We start from the raw sequence: 12,832 nt of genomic DNA on the forward strand, positions 1-12,832 counted from the left end.
AATAAAATACTTTGAGGGAGGAGAGGGGAGAATATCTGCCTAACAGACGAAGCTTTACAAGGAAACTTTAACGTTTTGATTTCTCTGTTTGGCTTTTTTTCATCTTTACATGAACAGAATTATAAAGGCATCATTTAGTGTTCGTCGAGAGGGAACCTTTGTGTGTCTACCTACAACAGCTGCAGACGCTGAATCTTTCTCTGCAGCTTCTCCTCTCTTCATCACATGGAGATCCACAGGTTTGCTTTTATCCTGCACACACAGAAACCAAAGCCACAGTCTTTCTCTGCATGGATGAACTTCTGTAGGACAAGAAACGCTTTGAAAACGGACAATCTCAGAAGAAACGGACGTGCATGGAGCAGGACAGAGAGGCGGGATAATCACTGAAAGCTGCAGAAGTTAAAACTCAAAGATATTTTTATGTCTCTTGCTCATTTTGAATACAAACTCTGACATTTCCTGACCTTTGCTGACCTTTGCTGACCTTTAGCTGTCCTCTCTTTTTATTCAGCTGGATTTAAACCTAGAAGAAATCAAAATAGATCCAGATGGGGGATTTGGCTTCAGCTGCAGAGCTGGTGGAGGATGTGGAGCAGGAAACAGGTCCATTACGTGCTGAACATAGAACCATGAGAAGAGTCAGGGTAAAAATATATTCATGTTTAAACATATGTAGCATCATTAAAGTTAAGCAATGCATTCACCTAAACAAGAGTCCACATCTGCTAACTCTGAACCACTGCAACGCATTCTTCATCAGGATACCTAGAAATACCCTCCAAAAGCTCCAAGAGGTCCAGACACAAACTAACCTGAACCTGAACCTGACTCTGTCCAGATCCTGACCCACTAACAGCTCCTTGAACTTAAACACAGAGCCCTGACTCTGGTCCTCACAGAGATAGAAGAACATCAGAAAACACACGTCCAATAATCAGACTGACCTTTCCTCCGGTCTCTGAGAGCGGAGCCCGACCTGCTCTCCTGTCACAGCCAATTACAGCTGCTTCCTGTCTGAATGACGGCCAATCAATGTCAGTCAGAAAGGCGAGAGACAGCGGCTGTTGCCATGGCAGCAGAATGCCACAACAACAGAGCAGTCACACACACACACACATGGATTTACAGAAGCACACTTTGTTGTGCAGATGGTCTTATTTGCTCACACACACACACACACACACACACACACACACACACACACACACATGGATTTACAGGAGCACACTTTGTTGTGCAGATGGTCTTATTTGCTCACACACACACACACACACACACACACACACACACACACACACACACATCCTGCATTCCTGTTTGCTTTGATTGACAGCTTGCTCCCTGGCTCTGAATGCGCTCCGTCTGTCCGAGCAGCAGGGAGAAATAAAAAGGTATTTCATTATGACGAAGCTTTGATCGAGTGAACTGTTAGCCCGAGCCGTCTGCACGCTCCGCTCATCACGCCGTCACAGACCTGCGGCTCGCTCAGGAGGAATTATGTCCAAATCTCTGCAACGCCTGGAACTTATTTCAGTCTGTACTTCATCTCCAGTGTAAACATCCCAGCACACGGCAGGTGGGCTCAGTGAGCTCACTCTGCGGCAACAGGTGAACGTCGACATCACTTCATCATGTGACAGAGAGTCCGACTTCAGCACAGAGTGGACGCAAACAGAACCAGCAGGGGGTCGAGATGAAAACTAACATAAAGTAGAGACCAACACATTCAATTAAAGGAACGTTATAGCAGAGTTTGGCTAGATGCTCCATGGTGCCAAAGGTCTCTCATTGTGCTGTTTAACTGTCAGTATTTATGATCTCAGTCTGGGACACCTGAAACACTTCATTTCGGCTGCTGTCTCTTTAAGGCCCCGCCTCCCCATGTGTCCACTGTCCTCTGATTGGCCAGCTCTGTTAGCAGTTGCAGGGATATGTGAGTGAGTCAGGTTCTGGCCAAGTCTCGTCAAGTTCTCATAACGCCACGTTCAGAGCAGCAGAATCTATGTCCAGGGATCACACCAACAACTGTGTGTTGTGGGTTTTTTTATTTTATTTCAGAGGTTTAGTACAGACATCCAACATCTTAACATTAAATGTTTGTATTTAAAGATGGATCATTGGAATAGAGCTCCTTTAACTCCTCTCCCTCTGAGACAACGAGCATTTGGTGACAATCAGAGGGCGGAGAAGATGCCAAAGAACCGACTGTTCTGAAATATTAACAGATTTTGCATAAATATGCCTCTGCTAGCGCCCAAAGCCTGTTGTACTGACAACTTTTTGCCGTATAATAAATAATATGACACCTTCAAAAGCTAAAAGTCGAATAGAAAAACATTGTTGGTACAGAGAAATCTTGAAGCTCAAGCTGCTGGTACTGATGTCAAACGACATGTTCATCTGCTGCAGTCTGTCCTCTGAAACACACAACTTAAAGTTAAAACGAAGTTGTGCTGCAGCAGACACATCCATGACTTCACTTTTTTTAAACTAAGGGTCGTCGTCTTTGTCCCCGAGGTGCAGCCAATGATACATTTGGCCCAATTATAGGAGAGCTCCAGCTGACACAGGACAGCAGGTCACTTCACAGTTTGAAGGTAATTGAGAGAAAGAGGGGGAGCGACCTGATGAAGAGCAGCAAACATTGCTCCAACTTTATTCAGAGAGTTGATCGCAGGGAAACTTTTCTTCAATATCCATAGAGAGTCAGCGAGGAAGTCAATACCTATCCTGCTTTTGGACAGTAAACATCAAACAAAAAGTAATCATGTGGCTTCTTCCAAGCTGCACCTCTAAACTTAATGATCAACACTTAAATATGCATTAAATCCAAAGTCTCCCTCAAAGTCTGAATGTCAGAGATGTGGATTTTGAGGGCTCTCGTCTGATTGTTGGCGTTGCACAGTCAGGTCCTCGACTCGCCGACTGCTCTACAACATGTTGGCCCTAAAAGGAAAAGATGACGTCACTGTTGCAAGCAAAGAACAGACTTGACAGGCAGATCCCAGAGTCTCCCTGAAGGTGAGCTCGAACTTAAAGCAAAGAAAACTTTCGATATTCATAGCTTTCACGTGATGTCACACATTTAAGGAAACGCCCACCTGGCGGGCAAGAACGGCTTCCTGCTGCTGCACGCTACAGAGAGGTTAACGGTCCCAGCTTCTTTTACCAGCTTTATTTTTATTTTGAGACGGAATTGGCCATCAGAATATTTACCACAATATGTCCGGACAAATGTAAAGAATGATTTTTGGATAACTAACCACACACACACACACACACACACACACACACACACACACGCACACAAACATTTTCCATCCTTCAAAGTGTTTCTGTGTCTGCCAGCAGCAGCAGCGTTGAGACTTTGAAGGAGCGGAGAGTCTGCCCACTTCTTATATAAGCTCTAAAAACACTGTGTGTGTATGTGTGTGATGTTTGTGTGTGAGTGTGTATGTGTGTGATGTTTGTGTGTGTGTGTGTGTGTGTGTGTGTGGCAGTAAAGAGGACAGCCCTGCGGCTCTAAAGACCTCTTGAAAGAAGTTGGCGGTGTGTGTCTGGGAGGCAGAGATGTATCGATGCTGTTATCTCTGAGAGCAGACGAAGCCCGAGGCGTTTCACGCTCCGAGTGTCCACCTGTGAGATGCTGCGACACCTGAGAGGTCTGCTCAGAGCGTGTGTGTGTGTCTTTAGATTTAGTTTTTAGATTTACATTCAGTTTTATGCTTCACATAAACGACACACACACACACACACACACACACACACACACACACACACACACACACACACACACACACACACACACACACACACACACACACACACACACACACACACACACACACACACACACACACACACACACGTTCAGTTGAAGCTCTGTTATTTTTAACCTTGAGTGTTTTCCTCATGAATCTGCTGCATGATGTCAGTGATATTCTCTTTTCTTTTACATAACATGATAAATAAGAAATCAGTGACAACACTCACAGAGCAGGAGCAGGCGGTCACTGAAGGTAACAGTTTGACTGACAGTGAAGAAGTGGATCTGCTCTTTTTTCACATCGTGTGTCTCTGAGCAGCGTTGACGGAGCAGCTGTGGAGAATTTCAAATCAAAGCTCAAAGAGGAAAGTTTGTTCTCTCTTTGTAGGGATTCTCTCTACAGCGCGGGGCATTCAGGCGGCTTTGATATGATGCTAGCTTGTTTGGATGGAGCTGCAGCACCTGTGATTTATCAGGTGAGCCTTTTGGGCTGACCGTGTTGCAGGTATGAGTCTTTACAACTTTAGACGGCTCATAAAGCACTTGAAAGGGTTAATGAAGTCTGAATCCACTGAGATGAGGCGTCCTCTTCCTCTGCTCCGGTCAGACCGATCCTTTGTTTGATACGGGGATCTTAGAAAGTTCAAAGGAAAAGTTGTAGTTTCTTGGTCCGTCGGGTAAATAAAACACAGACGCATATCTTGTAGAACAAACAGAAAAGAGGAGCATTGCACTCTTACATCATCAGCCCGATTCACATAAAGTGTGGATGCAAACAGACGCGCTATTCACCCGGACTTCACCCGGTATCTCTCCTGCCAGCCCTCGTGCGTTTTCCACGTGAAGTCGAGTGAGCTGATGTGAGAACACAGCAGGAAATATTCAGGAACATTTCTGGGATGGGTTGATGATGTTTATATCCTGCGACCAACGCGTCACCATCAACAGTATAGCGAGCAACTCGAGGCAGGTTATGAAACTATGTCATTATGTTTTCTGTTCGCCAGCTTGTTCCTCTCTTTTGTTGATGCTGCCTGACAGGGAGAGTCTCCCCATGTGAGGTGCATGTGTGAACAAGGTAGAATCCAGGGGCAGTCCTCATTTTCAGGAGTGCATATCTGCAAACAACTACGGTCCAGGTTAAACTCGGGTTAAAACTCATAGCAAACTTTTGTCCGAGCGTCAGACTTGAACATCTCTCACCTGCATGAGAGTCCCGGGGCTGGCGGCCCTTTATGGCCCCTTCGAACGAATGTTCTCTTTCTTTCAACATCGTTAAAAGACCTTCCTGTGAGTGCCTAACACTGCCTGGTCTGGAGTTCGTTGAAAGCCCTCTGCATGTCAAACAGATGCCGTTGTGTGCGTCTGAATGAGTTGCAAAGTGGAGTGACAAAGCGTCATTATTTCAGGACTGGTGAACGAGAACAGTCTTCTCCCCCTGTAAGAGACGTCTGGGAAACGCTTGACAGAAAAACCGCCAACTGCAGACGTTCAGTAAGTCCCTCAATTTTAAGAGTATGAAACCCAGAGTGTCAAAATGAGACTTCTAAGATGTGAACACGTGTTTGTGTGCAGGAGAGGAGAATAAACGCCTGATGATTTTATACCTGAGCCACTACAGAGCGAACATGTTTCAAAGCTCTACATCACCCCGCAGCACCCCTCCTTCTTTGAGTAAACCCCTTCGATCAGGCCTGCAGGGAGTTGAACAAGTGTGCAGCAGTTCAGTGGACTTGAGCGAGATGTCTGCATCTTGTTTAAACTAACAACAGAAATGTAAGTGTCTGCATGTCCCTGTGCTTTATGTGACAAACACAGATTGATTTTTTTGTCGCATTGGGACAAACTCGCAGACGGTTCAAAGAAAAAAATAATGTGCCAGTTCAATATTTCAGAGGGAAAAAAGTGAGAAAGAGACGAATGCACGAGTGAGAAAACCACTGCGGTCTCACTTCATTTACACCTTTCAGACAGATGGAGCGTTCAGCAGGGATCTGTATGCATCCTGAGTCACTGACTGTTCAAAACAAACAGAGACACACTTAAAACACAGATGGAGGCCAAAGAGAGTAAACATGAAACATCTGATAAAACAGTCTTTGCTGCATTTGTTGTTTTGCTGTTTTATTTAAAATATTTCTGCATTGATGGATGCAGGAGTTGCAAAAGCTGCAGTTCCTCCAGTGTCCACTTGAGTCTGTCTCCTGTAGTGAGTCAGTCCCCATAGAGCCCCATGTTAAACTGTCCAACTATACAGCTGCAGTTCCTCCAGTGTCCACTAGAGTCTGTCCCCTGCAGTGTGATTGAAAAGACCCCTCGGTTAAAGATAACAAGTGAGCAGAGGTGGGGGGCAGAGAGACTCACAGGGTCTGCACTTCACAACGATCAATGTTAGCGTCAACTGAGAGCTCGACGAGCTACGGGTGGCTAGCAGGATTACAAACTCCACCTGGTGGACACAGATGGTACAGCTGCACACTATCTGACCGATGATAAACACGATGAAAATCATCTCAAACGAAGACACGTCTCCTACTGAGAGACCCACCAAATACAGACAGTGACTTATATTACGGTGCACTTATATTCTGGATATTACGGTAATTGTCGGAGCTGCATATTAACCGACAGAAAAAGCCGCCTTCCAGGCCCGACTGACCCTGCACCTGGGCTAACTCTCTGGATGTTTAGCTGTGTATCTGAGCTGTTTGTAGAGCAGCAGCATCAATCTGAATAACGTTTCAGACAACCTTTTAAACGGTCACATTGATTAGACGACTCAGTGACAATTTAGAAAGCTAACAAGCTTTCATGGCTCGTCCTCTGCCGTGTGAGTCAATTAAACAGGCTGCCGGCGCTGCTGGATCCATGCAGACGACTTTAATCTCTGCTGTGTGATGACATGAATAAAAAGAACAATGTGCTCCTCTCTGGATAAACAGTGTTTTTATAGGACACTGTGCATTCTGTACGTTCATCTTTAAAGTTGATTCATGAGATCTTTACTAGACAGATCCGCTCTCCTTCACACTCTTAAGTAACAGATTTAATTTCCTAATGCACACACAATGGTAATGAAATGACAAATTGAATAAATTGCTCTTTAAAAAGGTGAAACCAGACACACATTTGGGAGTTTTTAACCTTGATCTGCTCGTGTTAATGCGCTGACATTCACTTTGGACTGTGATGGAAGTTTCAAATGTCAGGAGGTCGGCAGAGACAGATTGTAGCCGTGACTTTTACAGAGAAGTCACTCTGACTCTTTTTTTTTAACACAGAGACGACTTGTGTTTCAGCAGACAGACGAGGCAGGATTAAGAAGTGGGGGAACATGGAGCTGGATGATGTTCAGACCTGCTTTATACCTGACATTAAAGGGGACATACAGTGTTATGAAGAATCCACTTCTACAGTGTTTTTGAACATATGTTTGGGTAACCTGAGTGTCTACCAACCCACAAAATGTGAAAAAAAACCATCCAGTCCTTTGTTTGTATTCTGCATAAGTCTTACAACACAGAGAAAAATGTGCAGTCTCTAATGTGCTCTCCTTGTGATGTCACAGTGGGATTCTGGTAAACAAATCCTAACATGAGATTAATCTTGATTAACTAGTTCATGCTTTTTCCTTATCTGCATCATGATGTTGTTAAATCACAGAACGTGTATCACCTCCTGAAGGGTCTCTGGGTCAGGCTTTTGTCCAGACCTGTGTGAGTCACAGCAGTAAATGTCATATTAGGGACACCCCATCGTTGTACATGTGCGAGCTGTCGATCCATGTCGTATTTGTGACATTTAACAAGCTGTGACAGCAGAGAGCGGCCCGCCGTCTGAGCAGGACGACGATATGGAGTCTGATGGATGAGCTCCCGTTCTTCATTCTTCACCTTTAATCACCTCGAGTGTCGCCGTCGCTCACAGCAGACACATCTCTGGGGGATCAAGTGTTTGTGCTGCTCTGCTGATACGACTTCATGTTGTGTCTCCTCCTTATGTCCTTATATGGAGCTGTGTATCAGCCACAGACGGTCATATCAGAACATGATAAAGACGTCAAACTTGTGTCAAAATCACTTCTCCCTCAAAACGTTTTTTTACTCTAAAATACTAAAAAGTAACAGTTTTGTTGTTGTGGAAATTGTGGGGTTAGTTACCGTCTACTCTACGGTGCTCGGAAAGAAGCATTGATTTTTTAAAAGTGAATCACAAAGGTTTCCTCTGCTTAGCTTGACGTGAGCCTGCAGCGGGCTCGGTCAAAAATAGACTCAGTGCGTATTTGAGTCAGAGCAAAGTGGAGTGGCCCTCCGGAGACGGACTGTGCTGTAGAAACACAATCATTGACTGGAGTGTGAGTGAACGACGCCATGGCGGCGACTGGGGAGCGTGTACACGTTCCCTCAGTGTTACTACAGCAATGAATACAAGGTCACATATCCAAAACATAAAACGCGACGGGGAGGGTGGGACGCAACAACACTTCATGAGCATTAAAGAAGGGCCCGTCATGATGCTGGAATGCAGGATGTGGAAATGTTAGCTACAGTTTCTCTACATGAGAACACTTTACCGTCCTTCACCGAGGCCTCAGCGGTCACTATCCAAAAACTCAAACCTCTGGAGGAACACTTGAATGAACATGAAGCTACATTGTTATGAAAAAAAAAAATACTATGATCCTTTCTGAAAGTGTTTCAGTCGTTAGTCTTCACAACCTCACCTGGACTGTGACTCTGAGATGACTCACCTGTGACTGCAGGTCACCGAGCATCTTCACGACTCACGACTTGAGAAAGGTCAGAAAGCCCCCAAAAAACTCCTGGAAGAGATGCAAAAGTTTGACATTTGGAGGAGGCTGTTGATTTGTTCCTTTAGGCAAAAGAGAGAGAGAGAACTGAACACGGAGGACTGTGCAGGTTTAAAAAATGATGCTCCGACTCCTAGAAAAGATGAGAGTTTGTCTTTATATGCAGAGTTTCCCCGTTTCTTCTCTTTACTCAGCAGAAGTCTGGTCGTTGAAACCAAACCACATTCACGTCTTGTCCCCCTTTAGAGAGTTAGGAGACCAAACATTCAACACTTTGAAACTTTTAAATACAAGGTGTTTTAGAAATCTGTTATTTGATGTTTCAGACATGCACTCAGATACCAAATAGACGAGGAGTGATTGGACTCAGGTGTGATGAACGAGACACAGGTGAAACTGGTGAGGGCTACTCTATCCACTGGATCAAATAAAGGCCAAAAACACAAAAATAAATCTTTACAAAAAATAAAATCTGGATTTTGTGACTCTGCACTTTCACATGAGCCACACACAAAAACTTACCATGCCATTTTAATCACAAGTCAAAAATATCCCATGAGACTTGATACCTGGTGAGATGTTTGTATCTGAATCAGAACATTTCAAAGTCATAGATTTCTCTTTAGAAATCAGACAGATACACTTGGTGAGAATTGAGATTTCATCGTGTGGTCGTTCTTCATCGGGGAAACAATCAAATGGAGGTCGAGCAAAGTAAAGAATTTTGTTTTTTCCGTCTGTGTCGGACAGTCAGAGTGTAAACTTGATGATATCTCCTGTGATGGATTAACATAAATAAAACATTGAGTGCAAGACAGACTGCGGGGGTGTTTGACCTTTTGTCCTGAAGAAGCCTGCAGAGCGTGTCATGAACGCAGCACTCACCTGCAGCTGTGACGGCTGCTGGCTGAGTCAGAGAGCCGACGATCCCACCGCCCTCGCCCTCCCACCGACCATAAGACCCAGCGGTGGAACGTCAGAAAAATGACTGCTGTTACGGTTTAACTCGCTCTGGATCGGATGGATCGTGTTCACGCCTCACGGTGGTACACACACAGTTTACCTGTTTCTCTAAGAACACACATCTCCCACACGTCCCTCTGCTGTTCACTGCACGCTGACCTCCTGCACGCTGACTTCCTGCACGCTGGTCTTCTGCACGCTGGCCTCCTGCACGCTGACCTCCTGCACAATGACTTCCTGCACGCTGGCCTCCTGCACGCTGGCCTCCTGCACGCTGGCCTCCTGCATGCTGGCCTCCTGCACGCTGACCTCCTGCACAGACCTCCTGCACACTGACCTCCTGCACAATGACTTCCTGCACGCTGGCCTCCTGCACGCTGACCTCCTGCACAGACCTCCTGCACAGACCTCCTGTACAATGACTTCCTGCACGCTGGCCTCCTGCACGCTGGCCTCCTGCACGCTGACCTCCTGCACAATGACCTCCTGCACGCTGACCTCCTGCACAATGACTTCCTGCACACTGGCCTCCTGCACACTGACCTCCTGCACAATGACTTCCTGCACGCTGGCCTCCTGCACGCTGGCCTCCTGCTCGCTGACCTCCTGCACAGACCTCCTGCACAGACCTCCTGCACAATGACTTCCTGCACGCTGGCCTCCTGCACGCTGGCCTCCTGCACGCTGGCTTCCTGCACACTGACCTCCTGCACGCTGACACGCTGTGTCAAAGATGCAGATTTTTAACTCTCTCATGTGTTTCCTCCTTCATGTCTGAAGCTGATTGTAGAGAAATGTTCCTGCGTCCATTCAGCCACTTCAGTTAAACTATCTCCCTCCCTCACTCTCTCCCTCTCTCTCTCTCTCTCTCTCTCTCTCTCTCTCTCTCCCTCCCTCCTGCAGCTTTGAAATGATGAAAGCGTTTCTCTGAGCTGTTCACCGTCCTGCTGCTGCATTAAAAACACTTTTAAATGTTGGTCACAAAGCTGCAGAAAACGGAGCTCCAGACTGAACTGTTGAATAATGGAGAGCGGCTGACGGAGGAGGATTTAGAGATCCTTTACTGAGGTGGAAGTACAGATACCACACTTTAAAAAAACACAAACTGTAAAAAAAAAAAAACACAAGCCTTAAAGTACTTAAAGGGACAAATGATCCACTTTAAAATATGTTACATCAGCAATACTCTGATGAGTGTAAGAAAGAAAAATAGAAAGAATATATTTCAAAAGGGAAACACTGTCAGCAGAAATGATTCGGGACAGTATGTTACGCCCCAACCAACCAATCACATTTAATCCCAGGTCTTGCTCTCAACAAGGACCTAAACACCACATGTGGCCCGAGAGCTGGGGGTTGAGTAACGCTGCTCTAGGCAAAACATTGGACTGAAACAAAGATGGAAACAACATGCAAAGACAAAGTCTCAGAGAGGGATACAAAGTCTGAACTTCGACATACTGTGATTGTTTATATTTAGGTCCAATCAGCAAGATCTGAAATGACTTTAAATGTAAATGAGCTGTGTCTGACCACGCCCCCTCTCTGGAAGGTCTTGGGTGACTCAGGCTTTCTCGCTCCATGTCCTATTGTTTACGGTGAAAAGGCAGACTCAGAGGGCAGAACAAACACCTAGCTGTGGGAGTGTCACCCACCTGGGGGAGGGGTTACTGCCCTTTGTGATGTCATGAAGGGAAAATCTCCAAACGGCCTGTTTAAGCACACATTTTTTGAAAAGTGGAGCAGGCAAAAGACGGAGAGGATGGACTTTTCTCATCATTGGGGGGTTTGTAGACAAACTAGAGACACGTATTAGAGTTAGAGAAACATGGGGAAGTGGATTTTACAGAATAAATCACAAATAATCGCACTGCAAATATTGAATCACATGAAGTTTAGGAGGTTTCACAATAAGATAACTCTCAATGGATTAAATGTCAGCTGAATTATGTCTCATTATGTTGAATTTATCCTCAAAGTGACATATAGTTCCTCATTACCGAGTCGGATCTCCGCACAGAGAGCCAGATTTAAATGAAGCGCAGAGCGAATCCTGCGGGGAAAGCTAATGAAGGTCAGCGCTGACGAGAGGGAGCTTAATGCCACCTAACAGGCCCCCGGGGGATTCTGGGAGATGGAGTTCTGTTTTTGAAAGTTTGCTGGTCTTGGAGAGAGGAATCTTTCATTTCATTTAAAGCAGATCTTTGGACCCCAATTTGTTTCTAAACTTATCCGTGTTGGAGCACACGGGCGGGATGATTTGAAGGATTTAAGACGAATAAAAACATACACAGAAAAATAATGCTGTTCCAGAGAGAGAGAGTAAACATGATATCTGAAACATTTCCCGCCTGGCCAATGCCAATCATCTGAGAAAAGCAGGACGCAGAGACATGAAATCAAACATCATGAGTCGGAGCGCTTCAGGTTATTACATCCTGATGGATCAGGTCGCCACTCTTACACTGATGAGGAGACGAGATGGAGAAGCAGAGCAGACAGATACACGAGCGGGAAAAGCATCAGCTGTCAGAAAATATGTTTTCTCACACTCAAAGATTTGTACAATCTTAACAGACGTGGCACCGGTGGCCTAGTGGTTAATACCGATGGAATTTAGGGCTTCTTTGAAGGGAGCCGGATCTTGTTGCTCCAGTCCTGTCTCCCCCTATTTGAGATGAGATGAGATGAGATTCAACTTTATTGTCATTACACATATACAAGTATAGAGTAACGAAATGAGGTTTGGCATCTCACCAGAAGTGCAAATAAGCAGAAAGTGCAAGAGTCTGTGCTATGTACAGTAATTACAAAATTTACAGATGTAGACAAAAAAAAGTGAATTATTAGGTAAATCTGGATGGCTGGATTAATGGGATGCTATAAATATAAATAAATGCTATAAATAAGTAATGCTAAATGCTATAAATAAGTTATACTCTGAATGATTGTTAAGATGGCACAGGTGAGCTCAATCACCTGCTGCAGAGGACGAGAGAGAGAGAGAGAGAGAGAGAAAGAGGGAGAGCGATAGAGAGAGAGGGAGAGAGAGAGAGATAGAGAGAGAGAGGGACAGAGGGAGAGAGCGAGCGCAGGCGGGAGGGAGAGAGAGGGGGAGAGTGAGAGTGAGGGGGCACAACACTACGGCACATGACATACTTGACAAAAAAACATTTCCTGAAACTACGGGATTTGTGAAAAGTATGCACAAAGGAGAAATCTTTTTTGCACCTCCTTCATGTCCGTGTGCAGCGTCCTTTCAACAGGTAAGAACCAATCAGAGCTGGACC

This window comes from Labrus bergylta, chromosome 13 (genome assembly GCF_963930695.1).
Source record: "Labrus bergylta chromosome 13, fLabBer1.1, whole genome shotgun sequence".
In the NCBI taxonomy this organism is placed as follows: domain Eukaryota; kingdom Metazoa; phylum Chordata; class Actinopteri; order Labriformes; family Labridae; genus Labrus; species Labrus bergylta.